We start from the raw sequence: 7,088 nt of genomic DNA on the forward strand, positions 1-7,088 counted from the left end.
ATGCATGAGGCTTGCAACTTGTAAGATATAATTTACATAATACATATGCTTTATTACTACAGTTGACAAAATTGTTTCTTGTTTTCAAAATAAAAGCTCTAGCACAAATATAGCAATCGATGCTTTCCTCTGCGAAGGATCTTTCTTTTACTTTTATGTTGAGTCAGTTCACCTATTTCTCTCTACCTCAAGAAGCAAACACTTGTGTGAACTGTGCATTGATTCCTACATACTTGCATATTGCACTTGTTATATTACTCTACATTGACAATATCCATGAGATATACATGTTACAAGTTGAAAGCAACCGCTGAAACTTAATCTTCTTTTGTGTTGCTTCAATACCTTTACTTTGATTTATTGCTTTATGAGTTAACTCTTATGCAAGACTTATTGATGCTTGTCTTTAAGTACTATTCATGAAAAGTCTTTTCTTTATGATTCAGTTGTTTACTCATGTCATTACCATTGTTTTGATCGCTGCATTCATTACATATGTTTACAATAGTATGATCAAGGTTATGATGGCATGTCACTCCGTAAATTATCTTTGTTATCGCTTACCTGCTCGGGACGAGCAGAACTAAGCTTGGGGATGCGATACGTCTCCGACGTATCGATAATTTCTTATGTTCCATGCCACATTATTGATGATATCTACATGTTTTATACACATTATATGTCGTATTTATGCATTTTCCGGCACTAACCTATTAACGAGATGCCGAAGAGCCGCTTGCTTCGTTTTCTGCTGTTTTTGGTTTCAGAAATCCTACAAAGGAAATATTCTCGGAATTGGACGAAATCAACGCCCGGGGTCCTATTTTTGCACGAAGCTTCCGGAAGACCGAGGGGGAAAGGAAGTGGGGCCACGAGGCGCCGCCACAACAGGGCGGCGCGGCTCGGACCCCGGCCGCGCGGCCCGGTGTGTGGGGCCCTCGTGTGGTCCCCCGCGTTGCCCTTCCGCCTACTTAAAGCCTTCGTCGCGAAACCCCCGCATCGAGAGCCACGATACGGAAAACCTTACTGAGACGCCGCCGCCGCCAATCCCATCTCGGGGGATTCCGGAGATCACCTCCAGCACCCTGCCGGAGAGGGGAATCATCTCCCGGAGGACTCTTCACCGCCATGGTCGCCTCGGAGTGATGAGTGAGTAGTTCACCCCTGGACTATGGGTCCATAGCAGTAGCTAGATGGTTGTCTTCTCCTCATGTGCTTCATTGTCGGATCTTGTGAGCTGCCTAACATGATCAAGATCATCTATCTCGTAATTCTATATGTTGTGTTTGTCGGGATCCGATGGATAGAGAATACTATGTTATGTTGATTATCAATCTATTACTATGTGTTGTTTATGATCTTGCATGCTCTCCGTTATTAGTAGAGGCTCGGCCAAGTTTTTGCTCTTAACTCCAAGAGGGAGTATTATGCTCGATAGTGGGTTCATGCCTCCATTAAATGCGGGACGAGTGACGTGAAAGTTCTAAGGTTGTGGATGTGCTGTTGCCACTAGGGATAAAACATTGATGCTATGTCCGAGGATGTAGTTATTGATTACATTACGCACCATACTTAATGCAATTGTCTCGTTGTTTTTGCAACTTAATACTCGGAAGGGGTTCGGATGATAACCTGAAGGTGGACTTTTTAGGCATAGATGCATGCTTGGATAGCGGTCTATGTACTTTGTCGTAATGCCCAATTAAATCTCACAATATTCATCATATCATGTATGTGCATTGTTATGCCCTCTCTATTTGTCAATTGCCCGACCGTAATTTGTTCACCCAACATGCTATCTTATGGGAGAGACACCTCTAGTGAACTGTGGACCCCGGTCCATTCTTTTACATCGAATACAATCTACTGCAATACTTGTTCTACTCGTTTTCCGCAAACAATCATCATCCACACTATACATCTAATCCTTTGTTACAACAAGCCGGTGAGATTGACAACCTCAGCTGTTTCGTTGGGGCAAAGTACTTTGGTTGTGTTGTGCAGGTTCCACGTTGGCGCCGGAATCGATCCCTGGTGTTGCGCCGCACTACATCCCGCCGCCATCAACCTTCGACGTGCTTCTTGGCTCCTACTGGTTCGATAAACCTTGGTTTCTTACTGAGGGAAAACTTGCCGCTGTACGCATCACACCTTCCTCTTGGGGTTCCCAACGAACGCGTGATGTACGCGTATCATTACTCATAAAGCAATAAATTCAAAGTAAAGGCATTGAAGCAACACAAAGGAAGATATAAGTTTCAGCGGTTGCTTTCAACTTCAACATATTTATCTCATGGATAATTGTCAACACAAAGTAATATAACAAATGCAATAGGTAAACATGTAAGAATCAACGCACACAGTTCACACAAGTGTTTGCTTCTAAGATAGAAAGAATGGGTAAACTGACTCAACAATAAAGTAGAAGAAAGGCCCTTCACAGAGGGAAGCAGGGATTAAATCATGTGCTAGAGCTTTTTAAGTTTTGAAATCATATAGAGAGCATAAAAGTAAAGTTTTGAGAGGTGTTTGTTGTTGTCAACGAATGATAGTGGGCACTCTAACCCCCTTGCCAAACAGACTTTCAAAGAGCGGCTCCCATGAAGGACGTTATCTCTACTAGCAAGGTAGATCATCCCTCTTCTCTTTTGTTTACACATGTACTTTAGTTTTATTATTTATAGATGACACTCCTCCCAACCTTTGCTTACACAAGCCATGGCTAACCGAATCCTCGGGTGCCTTCCAACAATCTCATACCATGGAGGAGTGTCTATTTGCAAAATTAAGTTGCTTACTGATGAATCGAGCAAAACATGTGAAGAGAATTATTAATGAAGGTTGATTAATTGGGGGCTGGGAACCCCGCGCCAGCTCTTTTTGCAAAATTATTGGATAAGCGGATGAAGCCACTAGTCCATTGGTGAAAGCTGCCCAACAAGATTGAAAGATAAAACACCACATACTTCCTCATGAGCTATAAAACATTGACACAAATAAGAAGTAATAAAGTTTTGAATTGTTTAAAGGTAGCACATGAAGTAATTTACTTTGGAATGGCGGAGAAATACCATGTAGTAGGTAGGTATGGTGGACACAAATGGCATAGTTTTTGGCTCAAGGATTTGGATGCACGAGAAGAATTCCTCTCAATACAAGGCTAGGCTAGCAAGGTTGTTTGAAGCAAACTCAAGTATAAAAGGTGCAGCAAAGCTCACATATGAACATATTGTAACTATTATAAGACTTTACATTGTCTCCTTGTTGTTCAAACACCTTAACAAGATAATATCTAGACTCTAGAGATCAATCATGCAAACCAAATTTTAACAAGATCTATGTAGTTCTTCATTAATAGGTACAAAGTACATGATGCAAGATCTTAAACATGATCTATATGAGCACAACAATTGCCACGTATCACATTATTCAAGACATTATACCAATTACCACATGCAGCATTTTCTGTTTTCAAACATATAACAATTAACGAAGCGGTTTCAACTTTTGCAATGAACATTAATAGTAAAGCTAAGAACATATGTGTTCATACGAAACAGCGGAGCGTGTCTCTCTCCCACACAAACATGAATTTATTCAGAGAATGAAAATAACAAAACGAAAATAAAAGCACACAGACGCTCCAAGTAAAGTACATAAGATGTGACCGAATAAAAATATAGTTTCAAGAGAAGAAACCTGATAATTTGTCGATGAAGAAGGGGATGCCTTGGGCATCCCCAAGCTTAGATGCTTGAGTCTTCTTATAATATGCAGGGATGAACCACGGGGGCATCCCCAAGCTTAGACTTTCCACTCTTCTTGATCATATTGTATCATCCTCCTCTCTTGACCCTTGAAAACTTCCTCCACACCAAACTCAAAACAAACTCATTAGAGGGTTAGTGCATAATTAAAAATTCACATGTTCAGAGGTGACACAATCATTCTTAACACTTCTGGACATTGCACAAAGCTACTGGAAGGTAATGGAACAATAAATTCATCCAACACAGCAAAAGAGGCAATGCGAAATAAAAGGCAGAATTTGTCAAAACAGAACAGTCCGTAAAGACGAATTTTATAGAGGCACCAGACTTGCTCAGATGAAAATGCTCAAATTTAATGAAAATTGCGTACATATCTGAGGATCACTCACGTAAATTCGCAGATTTTTCTGAGTTACCTACAGAGAATCATACCCAAATTCGTGACAGCAAGATATCTGTTTCTGCGCAGTAATCCAAATCTAGTATTGACTTTACTATCAAAGACTTTACTTGGCACAACAATGCAATAAAATAAAGATAAGGAGAGGTTGCTACAGTAGTAACAACTTCCAAGACTCAAATATAAAACAAAGGTACTGTAGTAAAATAAAAACATGGGTTATCTCCCAAGAAGTGCTTTCTTTATAGCCATTAAGATGGGCTCAGCAGTTTTAATGATGCACTCGCAAGAAATAGTAGTTGAAGCAAAAGAGAGCATCAAAAAGCAAATTCAAAAAAAATTTAAGCCTAACCCACTTCCTATGAAAAGGAATCTTGTAAATAAACAAGTCATGTAGGCATAATGCAACAAGCATAGGAAAACTAGACAAGTGCAACTTCAAGATTTTCAACATAAAGAGGGGAAACTTAATATTATTAAGATGCATATAACCATGTTTCCCCCTCTCATAATAACTTTCAGTGGCATCATGAACAAACTCAACAATATAAGTATCACATAAAGCATTCTTATTCACATGCATAAAAGTGTCATTACTCTCCACATAAGCATAATCAGTTTTATTAGTTGTAGTGGGAGCAAATTCAACAAAGTAGCTATCATTATTATTCTCATTATCAAATATAGGAGGCATAGTATAATCATAATCAAATTTATCCTCCACAGTAGGTGGCACCAAAAGACCACTATCATTATAATCATCATATATGGGGGGCATATCATAATCAACATAAACTTTCTCCTCAATACCCGGAGGGCTAAAGAGATCATTCTCATCAAAACCGACCTCCCCAAGCTTAGAATTTTCTATATCATTATCAACAATGGTGTTCAAAGCGTTCATACTAATATTACTACCAGCATGCAAATAAGATTCCATAGGTTTCTTAATTTTTGCATTAAACCATTCATGTCTTGACTCAGGATATAGTACAAAAAGCTCATAGATGTTTTCCATTATGCCTTACTAGTGTTTAACAAGAAACAAAAAGATGCAATTACAGGATCTAAAGGAAATAGCTTCGAACACACACACAACGGCAACAGAAAAGTACTTAGTACCTGGGACCGGAGTATGAGTGCCTTTTACCTTTCCTCCCCGGCAACGGCGCCAGAAAAGTGCTTGATGTCTACGGGTGCTTCTATTCTTGTAGACAGTGTTGGGGCTCCAAGAGCAGAGGTTTGTAGAACAGCAGCAAGTTTCCCTTAAGTGGATCACCCAAGGTTTATCGAACTCAAGGAGGAAGAGGTCAAAGATATCCCTCTCAAGCAACCCTGCGATCACGATACAAGAAGTCTCTTGTGTCCCCAACACAACTAATACACTTGTCAAATGTATAGGTGCACTAGTTCGGCGAAGAGATAGTGAAATACAAGTAATATGGATGTATATGAGTGGTAATAGCAATCTGAATAAAATATGGCAGCGAGTAAACATGCAATAGAACAGTAAATAAACGGAGTTTCGATGCTTAGAAACAAGGCCTAGGGATCATACTTTCACTAGTGGACACTCTCAACATTGATCACATAATAAAACCACTCTACACTCTCTTGTTGGATGATGAACACCACTAATTGTGTAGGGCTACAAGAGCACCTCAATGCCGGAGTTAACAAGCTCCACAACATTCGATGTTCATATTTAAATAACCTTAGAGTGCATGATAGATCATTGCAATTACACCAAGTACTAACATAGCATGCACACTGTCACCATCACACTATGAAGGAGGAATAGATCACATCAATACTATCATAGTAATAGTTAACTTCATAATCTACAAGAGATTACTATCATAACCTACGCCAAGTACTACACGATGCACACACTGTCACCATTACACCGTGGAGGAGGAATAGACTACTTTAATAACATCACTAGAGTAACACATAGATGAATAGTGATACAAAACTCATATGAATCTCAATCATGTAAGGCAGCTCATGAGATCATTGTATTGAAGTACATAGGAGAGAGATTAACCACATAGCTACCGGTACAGCCCTTAGTCTCGATGGAGAACTACTCCCTCCTCATGGGAGACAGCAGCGTTGATGAAGATGGTGGTGGTGTCGATGGAGATGCCTTCCGGGGGCACTTCCCCGTCCCGGCGGCGTGCCGGAACAGAGACTCCTGTCCCCCAGATCTTGGCTTCGCGATGGCGGCGGCTTTGGAAGGTTTCTCGTACCGTGGCTTTTCCGTATCGAGGTTTTAGGTCAGGGACCTTTAAAGAGGCGAAGAGGCGGAGTCGGAGGGCTGACGAGGCGGTGACACAATAGGGGGGCGCGGCCAGGCCCTGGCCGCGCCACCACCATGTGTGGGCCCCCTGTGGCCCTCCTCTGGTCCCTCTCGGGTGTTCTGGAAGCTTCGTGGAAAAATAGGATGCTGGGCATTGATTTCGTCCAATTCCGAGAATATTTCCTTACTAGGATTTACGAAACCAAAAACAGCGAAAACGACAAGCGGCCCTTCGGCATCTCGTCAATAGGTTAGTTCCGGAAAACGCATAAATATGACATATAATGTGTATAAAACATGTGAGTATCATCATAAAAGTAGCATGGAACATAAGAAATTATAGATACATTTGGGATGTATCAATGCCCTGATTAAATCTCATAGTACTCATCGTGATATATGTATGTGCATTGTTATGCCTTCTTTATTTGTCAATTGCTCCACTGTAATTTGTTCACCCAACATGCTATTTATCTTATGGGAGAGACACCACTAGTGAACTGTGGACTCCGGTCCATTCTTTACATCTGAAATACAATCTACTGCAATACTTGTTCTTTACTGTTCTTCGGAAACAAACATCATCTTCCACACTATACATCTAATCCTTTGTTTA

Source organism: Lolium rigidum, chromosome 1 (assembly GCF_022539505.1).
Source record: "Lolium rigidum isolate FL_2022 chromosome 1, APGP_CSIRO_Lrig_0.1, whole genome shotgun sequence".
Taxonomy (NCBI): Eukaryota; Viridiplantae; Streptophyta; class Magnoliopsida; order Poales; family Poaceae; genus Lolium; species Lolium rigidum.